Consider the following 14253-nt stretch of genomic DNA (forward strand, 5'->3'; position numbering starts at 1 on the left):
GATTATTATTTTCGCATAATTGTTTTCATAAGGCTGTGCCAGGGCTGCAGAGCTTGTCAGAGCTTTGCTATTAACCTTCGCAGCATTTGCTTATCGCCATCATGTTTGGAAAATTTCTACTACACAACTATAATTATCTCAAGTCATATATTCAATTAACTAAGATAGGTAAAAGACTTAAAATTAGTTCATAGAAGCCTAGTCATTGAATATAGTAATACAGAGGTGCCTGGGTGGCTGAGTTGATTAAGCATCCAACTCTTGATCTTGGCTCAGGTCATGGTCTCTGGGTCATGAGATTGAGCCCCATGTTGGGCTCTGGACTCACTGTGGAATCTGCTTGAGATTCTCTCTCCTTCTTCTGCCCCTCTCCTCTCTCTCTCTCTCTCTCTCTCTCTCTAAAACAAATGTTGGGAAAATAAAGAAAATACTGATACAAACATAGAGGTTCCTATCTTCTGAATATTTAGGATCTAATTCCCAAACAAGGAATTAACGTCTATATTACAGGAATATAGACATTATGATATTCACCAATAAACTGACAATGTTCATACCAGCCCTCATTTAAACACTTCTTCCCACCTAACACATGCCCTCTACACTGTCATTGGTTTTTATCTTGGACACCATAAACATGACTGCAAAAATACAGGACTTCACAGGGCTGACGAAAATGATGATGAAGTGATGCTGGTGGTAAACAAGCCTCTGAAAGAGGTCTGCTAGTCAACAACTGAGAAAAATGTAACATATCTGACAATACTCCCCACTTCGAAAGGGAACAATCTGAACTTCAAAAATGAACAAAAACCAAATACTACTGCAGAAACTAAAGCCTTCAAATATTTTTGTTAAAATGCCCTTTTAACTGGAAAAGTCAAAGTGCTCTTATAAAATGTTGGTAGCAATATTATGCCAACAAAGGAAAATTCAGCAGGATGCATTGCATCCATGCTAAGAATTAGCAGTTACAACTGTAACCTACAATGTTCTTAATTACATTTCAAATGTGGTCACATTTTAGATTTCCTGTTCCTAGATAAAGTTCTGTTCACTTCCCCCACCATTTTCTTGCTCTTTTCATACCCTGTTTAATGTGGATTAATTGCAACTGGCCTTTTCCTACTATGTATTATTACTAGATAAATGGACCACAGACTAATAACATCAACAAAGAAAGTTAACAGGGTTCCAACCTTAACTGATAGTGAATCTAGCTATGCTAGAAGTGGAACTGAAAATGCATTTATTTCACAAAAACAACCAAAAATATAAGCCGCCAAAACAGAGTCAGAATACAAAGCACAATAATAAGAATTAGGTTTTCTTTATCCTGAGAGCTAATTTCCCCCACCGCCAGGGCTTTGTCGTTTAAGAAATTCTGTTATACAATGTCATGAAGCCACCAAATTTTTCCAATAATTTTTAAACTAAGGATATTGACCTTTTGCCAATAAATTGTTTCCAGAGAAAGCACAAATTAATGCTTTCTCAGATAAAAACTGATAGCCACTAAAAATAGAGATGAGGGATCCCTGGGTGGCGCAGCGGTTTGGCGCCTGCCTTTGGCCCAGGGCGCGATCCCGGAGACCCGGGATCGAATCCCACGTCGGGCTCCCGGTGCATGGAGCCTGCTTCTCCCTCTGCCTGTGTCTCTGCCTCTCTCTCTCTCTCTCTCTCTCTCTCTCTGTGACTATCATAAATAAATAAAAATTTAAAAAAAATAGAGATGAAAACAAAATAGACTATACAGGACAACTGGATTCCTACATGCACAAGAATTAACTTAGATCCCTATCTCACACCATACAGAAAAATTAGCTCAAATTTTAAATCAAGGGGTAAATCCTCATAACCTTGGGTTTGCAAATAGATTCTTAAATATGTTACCAAGAGCATAAGCAGCACAAGATAAAATGGATACTGATCTTTATAGAAATTAGAACTTTTGTACAAAGGATACTATAAGACAAGTGAAATGATAGCCTACACAATGGGAAAAATATTTGCAAGGTGAAAACATGATAAGGGTTTAATATCTAAAATATATAAAAAAATGCCAAACTCAACAACAAAAAGGCAATCAGATCGCCAGACTACCTGAAAACATGCTCAACATCATTAGTCATTAGGGAAATGCAAATCAAAACCACAATGAACTACCACTTCATGCCCACTAGAATGGCTATAATCAAAAATTACAGAGTGTAACAGGTAGTGATGAGGATATGGAGAAATTGGAACCTTCATATAATGCTGGTAGGAATGTAAAATGGTGCAGACTCCACGGAAAACACTTTGATGGTTCCTCCTCACAAACCTAAACAGAATTACTATATAAGCAGGCATTTCAGCCGCTAAGTGTCTACCCAAAAGAACTGCAGCCGGGACTCAAAACAGATAGTTGCACAGCAATGTCCATTGCAGCACCATTCACAATAGCCAAAAGGTGGACACACGCAAGTGTCCATCAACAGATAAATGGACAAACAACATGCAGTGGACACACATAGTGCAATGTTATTCAACCATGAAAGAGAAGGAGATTCTGATACATGCTACAACATGGACGAACCTTGAAAGCATTGCATGAAATGGTATAGTTACAAAAGGGGAAGTACTGTATAGTTCCACTTATGTGAACTATGTAAAACAGTTAAAATCTAGAGACAAAGGGTAGAATGGTGGTTGCCGGGAGCTGGGGGTGGGCAACAAGGGAAGTTAGCGCTTAACAGCCACAGAGTTTCTGTGTAGAGTGATGAGAAGGTTTTGGAAATAGAGAGTGGTGATGTTTGCGCAACATTCTGAATATACCTAATGCCACCACATTGTACATTAACATGGTAAAAATGGCAAATTTTATACATGTATCTTACCTTAAAGAAAAACTGAAAAATAAAAGCCAACTACACGTACATTATGAAACATTGTACTCCTTACAGCTAAAAGGGAAATCACACTACTGCCATTATTATGAGTCTCAAAATGAAAGACAAAAACTACATAATGAAAGAAAATTATTGGCAGAATTCCTGTATGAAATGACTATTGCACAAAGTTCTGTACAATGCCATGAGACACAACATATTCAGCAACTTGTTGACACAGCATTTGTGTAAAGACTAAGATATAATCACAGTAAGATGATATATTAAATCTTTTCAAATGAAGTTTATTTTTATCTATTCTCTTTCCCCTTTTTTTTGGTATTTTTTTTATTGGAGTTCGATTTGTGAACATATACAACACTCAGTGCTCATCCCGTCAAGTGCCCGTCACCCAATCAACATCAACCCCCACCCACCTGCCCTTCCACCACCCCTTGTTCGTTTCCCAGAGTTAGGTGTCTCTTACGTGCTGCCACCCTCACTGATATTTCCCACTCATTTTCTTTCCTTTCCCCTTGAATCCCTTTCACTAGTTTTTATATTCCCCGAATGAATGAGACCATATGATGTTTGTCCCTCTCCGACTGACTTATTTCACTCAGAATAATATATTAAATCTAACAGACCACAGTGTAACAAGTAGAGAATTTGCTTCTGTATCTCCCTCTAGATCTGGTCTAGTCTGATTCACCTGCTTCTTTTGTGTATAAACTTTTAACTGTCACCAATTAACAGTATTTATTAAAGGTGACTGTACTGCAGGAAAGTCTACTGCTATTACCCACTGTAATAAATAAAGCCATTCATTTGAAAAACTCAACAAAAGGAGAAATGACTGTTGGGCTTTTTGTAATAGCAAGAGCACGCAATGTAGCAGAGTCATTGCTAACATGTAGTATGCTAGCAGATATTTACCTTATAAGAAAACTATTAATAGAACAGAAGTGAAACCCCACCTGTAAGAGCTACTGTGAGAAATGCCACTAAGTGATTTTCCTGTTTAAAAATGAAAAATCCAGGGCAGCCCGGGTGGCTCAGCAGTTTAGCGCCACCTTCGGTCCAGGGCCTGATCCTGGGGACCAGGGATCAAGTCCGACACCTGGCTCCCTGCTTGGAGCCTGCTTCTCCCTCTGCCTGTGTCTCTGCCTCTCTCTGTCCGTGTCTCTCTCATGAATTAATAAATAAAATATTAAAAATTAAACAAAAATTAAAACCCATTATTACATGAAGAAGACTTTTTGCTTCATTCATAAGTACCTGAAGAGCAGTAACAAGGACAAGAACACGTGGCCTGGTTTAATTTAAGGAATGGAAGCTCTATGTACTGATCCCCCCCAACAAAAGTTGTATCCAAATGCCAATTCACACGCTGCTTCCTGTTCACACAGAACAGCTTGCGGTCAGCCACATGCCTAATGAGCTTGATTTGCTATGGAAGAGAACTGTAAAAATAAAAACATGATCCATTCAAAACTCCAGAGTATACCTCATTTTGGAAGCAATTTGAAGAAAAAAGAGCACCAAGTTGAAGACCCTGATTTTCCATGATGAAATATACTCGATAATCAAAAGGGAAAAATAATTCATGTTTTAAATGAAAGATGAGAACAAAACATTTGTAGGACATCGGCAAGGCCAATAAAGTCCATTCTGGTTACTTCAAAGGGCTTCTGCAAGTGGCATATTGCAGTGACACAGTCAAAACCTTTCTTCATTCGAATCTATGGCTTTAAGAATGGAACTTCATGCTTTTGATGTTGGAAATAAAGGTTAACTAGATTCCTTAAAGCCTTTCTTAGAGCCTATGGTATAAACAATGTGAAGGTTGGCCGAACATTTTTTTTTCATTTTTTCAATAAATTTATTTTTTAGTGGTGTTCAGTTTGCCAACATATACAATAACACCCAGTGCTCATCCCATCAAGTGCCCCCCTCAGTGCCCGTCACCCAGTCACCCCCACCCCCCACCCACCTCCCCTTCCACCACCCCTTGTTTGTTTCCCAGAGTTTGGAGTCTCTCATGGTCTGTCTCCCTTTCTGATATCTCCCACTCGTTTTTTCTCCTTTCCCCTTTATTCCCTTTCACTAATTTTTATATTCCGCAAATGACTGAGACCATATAATGTTTGTCCTTCTCCGATTGGCTTATTTCACTCAGCATAATATCCTCCAGTTTCATCCACGTCGAAGCAAATGGTAGGTATTTGTCGTTTCTAAAGGCTGAGTAATATTCCATTGTATACATAGACCACATCTTCTTTATCCATTCATCTTTCGATGGACACCGAGGCTCCTTCCACAGTTTGGCCATTGTGGACATTGCTGCTATAAACATCGGGGTGCAGGGGTCCTGGCATTTCATTGCATCTGTATCTTTGGGGTAAATCCCCAGCAGTGCAATTGCTGGGTCGTATGTAGGGCAGATCTATTTTTAACTCTTTGAGGAACCTCCACACAGTTTTCCAGAGTGGCTGCACCAATTCACATTCCCACCAACAGTGCAGGAGGGTTCCCCCTTTCTCCACATCTTCTCCAACATTTGTGGTTTCCTGCCTCGTTAATTTTCCCCATTCTCACTGGTGTGAGGTGGCATCTCATTGTCGTTTTGATTTGTATTTCTCTGATGGCAATGGCATTTCTATACACTAACAATGAGACTGAAGAAAGAGAAATTAAGGCGTCAATCCCATTGACAATTGCACCCAAAAGCATAAGATACCTAGGAATAAACCTCACCAAAGAGGTAAAGGATCTATACCCTAAAAGCTACAGAACACTTCTGAAAGAAATTGAGGAAGACACAAAGAGATGCAAAAATACTCCATGCTCATGGATTGGAAAAATTAATACTGTGAAAATGTCGATGTTACCCAGGGCAATTTACACGTTTAATGCAATCCCTATCAAAATACCATGGACTTTTTTCAGAGAGTTGGAACAAATTATTTTAAGATTTGTGTGGAATCAGAAAAGACCCCGAATAGCCAGGGGAATTTTAAAAAAGAAAACCAGAGCTGGGGGCATTACAATGCCAGATTTCAGGTTGTACTACAAAGCTGTGATCATCAAGACAGTGTGGTACTAGCACAAAAACAGACACATAGATCAATGGAACAGAATAGAGAATCCAGAAGTGGACCCACAACTTTATGGTCAACTAATATTCAACAAAGCAGGAAAGACTATCCACTGGAAGAAAGACAGTCTCTGCAATAAATGGTGCTGGGAAAATTGGACATCCACATGCAGAAGAATGAAACTAGACCACTCTCTTTCACCATACACAAAGATAAACTCAAAATGGATGAAAGATCTAAATGTGGGACAAGATTCCATCAAAATCCTAGAGGAGAACACAGGCAACACCCTTTTTGAACTTGGCCACAGTAACTTCTTGCAAGATGCATCCATGAAGGCAAGAGAAACAAAAGCAAAAATGAACCATTGGGACTTCATCAAGATAAGAAGCTTTTGCACAGCAAAAGATACAGTCAACAAAACTAAAGGACAACCTACAGAATGGGAGAAGATATTTGCAAATGACGTATCAGATAAAGGGCTAGCTAGTATCCAAGATCTATAAAGAACTTATTAAATTCAACAGCAAAGAAACAAACAATCCAATCATGAAATGGGCAAAAGACATGAACAGAAATCACACAGAGGAAGACACAGACATGGCCAACAAGCACATGAGAAAGTTTTTTTTTAAATATTTTATTTCTTTATTTATGAGAGACAGAGTCAGAGGGAGAAGAAGCAGGCTCCCTGCAGGGAGCCCGACGTGGGACTTGATCCCAGGACCCCAGGATCATATCCCCCGGGCCGAAGGCAGGTGCTAAACCACTGAGCCACCTGGGGATCTCGAAAATACATTTGGTTTTGTAAAAAAATAAAATAAAACGCAGCTCGAACCTATATTGTGCAAAGGTAAATATGCAAATTAGATCTTGCCGAACAGGTAAACCCCCCCCCAAAAATACAAAAGTAGAGAAACTGGTGTTTACAACTCATAATAACTGTAGAAATTATCTAATCTGGTTCCATGCCCTTAGAGATGGGGCCCCAGAGCTAAGGGTGAGGTGCACAAAATCACAGCTGTTTGGGGGAAGGGGCAATAGCAAAGGAAACGGCGATCTGCTGCCCAAGTCAGCTCTCAGCCAATGGATGAACCAACGGATGCATTATAGTTAGATAACCTATCAGTGAAAAAGAGCCATGACCATCAGGGACAAACACTGAGTACTCAGGTCTCAGAGGACACCCCCAGGACCCCACTATGACTCAGAGAGACTCTGGGGGAAGAGTGTGGATGCTCTGCGCAATGGACATGGGAGAAAGATGCAGACCTGTGATGAGGTATGGCTGGGGATGCATCTGGAAAAGAAGACCCCATGACAACAGGTCTGCAGAAAGCAGCAGACATGATGGGAGGTTAGTGTGGAAAAGCTAAGCCAGCCCCACTCTGTCCAAGGGCTCCCGGCATGCAGAGGACGAGGTTATACCAGACACACAGCACTGGGGGTGACCAACTTGAGGCCAAGCCATCAAGATCAGAAAGCGGAACAGACCATGGAAGTGCGTACTTTTGAAGAGTTTCCAGAAACACCTGTGTAGTCATACTTCGAATGTGTCCCATGACGAGTTGTTGGGCCACTTCTAATTCCATAAAAATATTCAAAGTTTTAATCAGTGAAAATAAAAGACACAGTCTCTCCTAATGATTGCTGGATTGTAAAAAACAGCTGAGAAGTAATTTAAAAGTGCTTTCTCATAAATATGGGAGATGCAATCTTACCTTCTGAGTATAGTCCTTTCTATGGTCAAAGCACATTCACTACATGTGTGCACACGGAGCTCTCGCCAGGATGCCATCTGCTTAGCGACACAGCAGAGTTCAGGGAAGCGCACGGCCCTAGGAAGGGAACCCAAACATCAGTCCAGGCCTCACCTCTGGCTGGTCCCACGGGCTCCCTACATCTTGGGATCCTCAGTTTCACACAGCCTCCTTGCACGGGTGCAGAGGGGACGGCACCATCACTACCCCCATTCCACGGAGAAGAGGACTGATGCTCACAGACGCTGTCACAGCCAAGTGCACACAGCCTGGAGGTCAGGAGGGGCAGAGCCACCCAGCCCTCACCCACTCGTTCGCTATCGTGCCCCAGGGTCACCCCAAGATCGCGCATCCCGCAGCCGAGGGGCATACATCCGGTATAAACGCTCTGCTGGCTTTTCAATCCACAAGGAGAACAGGCTCAGCCTCTGATTCCACAGCAAATCTGACACCGAGTTTTCTAGGGAAGAGCATTCAGCTTCTACCACTTTCAACAGGATCTGGGTTCTGCTAAAACAGGACTCTAAAATGGGAAAATCAAAGATACACAGTCTCCAAATCGAAGACATATGATCCTAGATTCAGAGTCGGATTCTAACTCCACACCCAGGCCCGGGGAGCACACAGCCCGGCAGCCAGCACCCTCTGCCCCACGGGCAGGCACAGGACACTGAAGAACCTCCTGGGCCCGTGGGAGCCACGGCCTCATTCTGAGAAGCATGCTGTGGCATCCTGTCTGCCAGTCAGGCATGGGGGTCACATCGCTTAAAACCTAGTGTGAAATACGCCAACCTCATGTAACTGCATCACTGTCAACACATATTGGGGAACCTTCTTTTCAAGAAAGCTCAGCGTGGGGTACTTCCAGTATTTATTTGTAAGTCTCTCTGTAGCCACACCAGGATGACTCATTTGCACTTTAAGATCACTTGCATAGGACATCTTCTGAATCATCTACGCTGAACAAACAACTGCTAAAAGGAACCACAGAGTAAAGGAACGGCCAGAGTTGGAGGAAGCATAGACGTTCCAGGATAAAAAGGGCTTCAGAGTTAGATAGGAAAGAGAAATGGACACAGATTGAGGGAGAAATGGAACAAAGAAACAGGTTGATAGAGAATTTCCCAGGTGGGTGATATGGCTTGTGCAAAGGCCCAGTGGCAGGCAACAGGAAACCATGAACAGCAATCCCACAGGAGCAGTGTTTGCTCCACAAAGCTTCATGTGGAGTACCCCAGGAAAGAGGATATTTTGCAGCAAGCTTTGAAAGCCAGAAAGGAGAAATCTGGATTTGACAAAAGGCAACAGAAAACAGCATGCAGAGAAGTGACATGATAAAAATGGCCTTAGAAAGATTATCCCAGCAGCTGTGTGTAGGATGGTTTCAAGCCCAGGGAGACTGGAGGCAGAGACCTGCTAAGAGAATATTCTACTAATTCAAGCACAGCGGGGGGAGGGTGTGGTCGGGGTACACAGCCTGGTGGAGAGAAAGAGCACTCCTATGGGAAGGAGCAGCTGCAAGCCATCCTCAGTTTCCTCATCTGTGAAATGCGAGGCTTGACCAGACACTTCGCCTTGAGGACTTTGGGATCTAACAGATTCTAGATGATCCAAAAGACGATGGATAAGATCTCCAGGTGGGCTGGATACAAATAGAGATTGGAGATCTGGAGAAGGAAAAGCAAATCCCAAACCACACCTAAACAAGGAGACCGGGCTTTGCAAACTATAGTTCCAGCACTTAGTATTCTCCTAAAATCCTCCTAAATATGCAATTGTGTCCATACCACCTAGAAGCAGATTAAAGAATATCCCCAAGTAGTGGGTTAGTGGTTCCAACCTTACCAGACCCTTGACACTGCCCAGGATGGCACCATCCTCCACTGGCCCAGGCAAGAGCCCTGGAGGGTCCCTGAGGCTCCCCTGAACACCCTTTCCTTGGGCCTGAAGACGATTCCCTTCACCACCCCCCACATTGCTCCCGACTCCTGATGGAAGCCTTCAGAACTCACCTGAGATGCCACGCCTGCCCCCACGCTCCAGGCTGCCTCTCATCATACGACTAATGCCCCTCCTTCAGGGTGGCCCCCACAGCAGACTCGTAATTATAATCGTGAAGACACTTCTAGAAATTGTTATGTAGTTACTTAATATTTATCTCCCTCCACAGACTCCAGCAAGGGCCTTCTTGTTTACTAAAAATACATGGAATGCTGAGCACAGAGCTTGGCCCATTGGGAAACATTAAATGAGTGAAAACACGGGAATCTTCTCTCTTGTATCCACCAGACACGCACAGAAAAGTATCTTCTAAAGAATCATATAATCACCACGTATCTAGAAATTCAGCCAAAGTTATCCAGATTATTACAAATGCTAGGAAGGGGGCACCTGGGCGGCTCAGTTGGAAAAGTGTCTGACTCTTGGTTTTGGCCCAAGTCATGATCTCAGGGTCCTGGGATGGAGCCCTGCATTGGCTACACAGTCCACATAGAGTCTGCTTGTCCCTCTCCCTTCACTTCTCCCTCTGTACTCTCTCCATCTCTCATAAATAAAAGTCTTTAAGAACAAATTGCTAGGAAGATTTACCAGATGGATTAAAAATACATATCCTGGTGACAAAGGCATCTACCCCTCTCTGATTTTCCACTCGTGGCCAGACATCCAAGTGTCGAACATGCCTTTCTATGGGAACAGAGGATGCTAATCCTGCAGCCCTTGTTTCTAACCTGCGTTCACTCGGCCTTCCTTGAAAGGCTTCACACACAGAAAAAAAGATGAGACACACAGAAATCCACACTTGAAGTTTTTCTGGTGTGCGAGCACCATCCTACTGAACCTGTGATTTCCTGCTATTTAAGGAGAGATCTGTCCCACTGTTTAAGATACAGTGGAAGTTGTCAAAGTCCAGTGGAGCTACAACTTGGTAAACCCCAGAAGTGTTTGTAGATGGAGCTGGCAACTGGATGTGCCAGACACCCATCGGGGACCCGGCAACCCGGCCGCCTAGGGAAGGTCAGATGTGTCGTGCAGACACAGCTGCAGGGGCCAAGAGCTGGCTCAGGAATTCCTGTGGGAACAGCCCACCTGCTGGACCATTTCCACTCGGCAGGAGAAACTAATGAGCAGCTCATAGGCTCAAGAAGCCCTCCCCTCAGAAAAGGGGCTGGAAGCAATGACGGTGTTACCAAGGCATCGCTTTAGAGGGAACCGAAATCTATACTGCACCGTTTCCACAGCTCTGACTCTCAGGGGCCTTGAAATGCCCATCCTGTTGCAATTACAGAGACAGAGAGGGCCATTATCCCTAAGTTTTGGCAGACTGTAAAACGTAACCGTGCTTTCTCTGTACATTTATTTTTAAATACCTCAAGGAAAATAATTATTATTTATCTCATTTTATTATGTTGGATCATCTTAGAAGACACGCGTTTTGTTTAAAAATTGGTAAATCTCCATCTGGTGCATTGATAAATTCTTTATGCCTATGAGATTTGAAAAGATGAATAAAGAATTCAAAGAAGCTTCAGGGCTTAAATACTGACTTGCACCTCCTGGTTATTTCTTCTGTTCTCTCTCTGTAACTCTCTGCAATCTCGCAGTCACCCACCCCCCCCAATCCCTCTGGGGTGGCCTCAACTCCTCACGGATCTGCCCATAATTTCTGAAGACTTTCAGTGATGCCTCCTATCTCACAGAGATTCTTTCAGTTCTTTTTCCTAGAAGGAAATGTTTACTGAGTAAACTTATGATTTAAATAAACTTGATTCTTCCTACTGATTTGAGTGCCCCCCATACAAAGCTTCAATATAAATAAATTGTGGTCATACTCACCCAGAAAAAACACTAAAAAACCCTGAGACTCAAATCCAACAATACATTAAAAGGATCATTCACCACAATCAAGTGAGGTTATTCTGGGGCTGCAAGAATGGTTCAATATCCTTGAATCGATCAGTATGATAGAACACATTAATAAAGGATAAAAATCACATGATCACCTCAATAGATGCAGAAAAAAAAATTGTCAAAATTCAACATCTATGATAAAAAAAAAAAAAAAAACCTCTTCCAGTTGGTTTAGAGAAAACATCCAGAACGTAATAAAGGCCATATATGACAAACCCAGAGCCAACAACATCTCAGTGGTGAAACATGAAAGCTTTTCCTCTAAGATCAGGAACAGGAAAAGAATTCCTATTCTCATCACTTTTATTCAACACTGTACTGAAGTTCCAGTCACAGCATTCAGACAAGAAAAAGACATAAAAGGCATCCAAATTGGTAAGGAAAAGTTACTATTTGCAGATGACATGATACTATATTTAGAAAGTCCTAAAGATTACAACTGTTAGAAATAATAAATGATATAATTGGCTGCTCCCAAATTAGGAGTATAAATATTTATAATTGTTAGAACTTCTTAATGGATAGACTCTAAGTGTGATATAGTGTCTCTCTTCATCTCTTACTACATAGTCTTTGGTTTAAAATCTAATTTATCTGAGTGGGAAATATCAGAGAGGGAGACAGAACATGAGAGACTCCTAACTCTGGGAAAGGAACAAGGGGTGGTGGAAGGGGAGGTGGGCGGGGGGTGGGGATGACTGGGTGATGGGCACTGAGAGGGGCACTTGATGGGATGAGCACTGGGTGTCATGCTATATGTTGGCAAATTGAACTCCGATAAAAAAAAACTGGAAAAAATAAAAATAAAATCTAATTTATCTGATATGAGGATTGCTACCTTGCTTTCTTTTGAGGTCCATCTGCATGATAAATGGTTCTTCACCTGCTACATCACTGGCCATCAGAGAAATACAAATCAAAACCACAATGAGATACCACCTCACGCCAGTGAGAATGGGGAAAATGAACAAGACAGGAAACAACAGATGTTGGCAAGGATGTGGAGAAGGGGGAATCTTCTGGCACTGTTGGTGGGAACACGGCAGGTGCAGCCACTCTGGAAAACAGTAAAGAAGTTCTTCAAGAAGTTAAAAATAGAGCTACCTTATGACCCAGCAATTGCATTACTGGTTATTTACCCCAAAGACACAGATGCAGTGAAACGCCAGGACACCTACACCTCAATGTTTATAGCAGCAGTGTCCCCAGTAGCCAAACTGTGGGAGGAGCCACGATGTCCATGGACAGATGAATGAAGAAGATGTGGTCCACATACAATGGAATATTACTCAGCCACCAGAAAGGATGAATACCCACCATTTACATCGACATGGATGGGAGTGCAGGGTATTATGCTGAGTAAAATAACTCAATCAAAGAAAGACAATTAACGTACGGTATCACTCATCAGTGGGGTATAAGAAATAACGCACCAGTGGCCCCGCCGCCCCGCCCCGCCCTCCCTCCCGGCCCTCGGCCCGCCTGCGCCCCTGTCCACTCGCGACTGCCCCGCGCCGCAGCCGGACGCCGCGCCCTCCTCCGTCCCCGCAGCTCCCCAAGCCCGCACGCCCGCCCCGGATGCCACCTGCGGCGCGAGCCCGCCGGGCGCCCGAGGCGGCGGGTACCCCGGGGCGCGTGCCGCACGCCGCCCGCGCGGCCGGTGCCAGGGCGCCGCGAAGTTAGCGCGCGGCTCCCCACGTGCCTCAGCGCCCGGGGGCGGCGCCCCGCACCCGGAGGACCGACCCGGCACCAGCTGCGGCGGGCGGCGTGGCCGGAGGCTCCCGAGCCGTCCCGGGACCGTCCGTCCCGGCGCCGGCGCTGCGCTGAACCCGAGCCGCCTCCGCCTGCGCCCCTGTCCCCTCGCGGCCGCCCCGCGGGAGCCGGACCCGCCCCCTCCTCGGTCCCCGCGGCTCCCGCAGCCCGCCCGCGCCGCACCCACGTCCCGGGAGCGCAGGGTCCGGGAGGCCCCGCCCGCGAGGCGCACAGCCCCGGCGAGGGACGAGGCCGCCGCGCGCAGCCCAAGACCGTGCGCCCCGGCGGCTCGGGGTCCCTGCCCGCGCCCCGCCCGCGGCCCCCGCGACGCGCACCTTCCTCAGCGCAGACATCCTCGGGCGCTCGGAGTTCACAGGCGCAGGGCGGCATGGCGCGCGGCCCGTCGGTCCGCCCGCCCGACCGTCAGTCCGTCCGCGGGGCCGCCGCCGCTCGCTCGGAGCTCCCGGCCGGCGCCTGCGCACTGGGCGACCCGGAGGCCCGGCGCGCGGGGGGCGGCCTGCGCGCCGAGGCACCTGGGGAGGGGCCAGGCCCCCGCCGGCGCGCAGGCCCCGCCCCGGATGCCACCTGCGGCGCGGGCCCGCCGGGCGGCCGAGGCGGCGGGTACCCCTGACAGCAAAGGCTCATGGATCACCTCATCTTTCCTTCTGAATGCAGACTTGCCTCAGAATGCCCAGCAAGGGGGATCCCTGGTGGCGCAGCGGTTTGGCGCCTGCCTTTGGCCCAGGGCGCGATCCTGGAGACCCGGGATGAGTCCCGTGTCAGGCTCCCAGCATGGAGCCTGCTTCTCCCTCTGCCTGTGTCTCTGCCTCAATCTCTCTCTCTCTCTCTCTCTCTCTCTCTCTC

The 14253-nt window shown here is 45.3% G+C and overlaps 1 protein-coding gene across 2 annotated transcripts in view; it reads right to left on the bottom strand.

The window, feature by feature from the left end:
- Positions 1–13856, bottom strand: part of LOC112670194 (ankyrin repeat domain-containing protein 26-like) — a 212535-nt gene extending 198679 nt beyond the window's left edge. Inside the window, exons 1-2 of one of the 2 annotated variants that reach the window (XM_049101118.1) lie at positions 13725–13856; positions 7690–7806 (exon numbers count right to left, since the gene is read on the bottom strand). The gene's annotated coding sequence lies outside the window, so the exon portion shown is untranslated. Of the gene's footprint in view, positions 1–7689; positions 7807–8100; positions 8266–13724 lie in introns of those variants that run through there. The other variant, XM_049101117.1, reaches the window with a different exon arrangement.
- Positions 13857–14253: the final 397 nt, after the last annotated feature.

Source organism: Canis lupus, chromosome 25, assembly GCF_003254725.2.
Source record: "Canis lupus dingo isolate Sandy chromosome 25, ASM325472v2, whole genome shotgun sequence".
Classification (NCBI taxonomy): domain Eukaryota; kingdom Metazoa; phylum Chordata; class Mammalia; order Carnivora; family Canidae; genus Canis; species Canis lupus.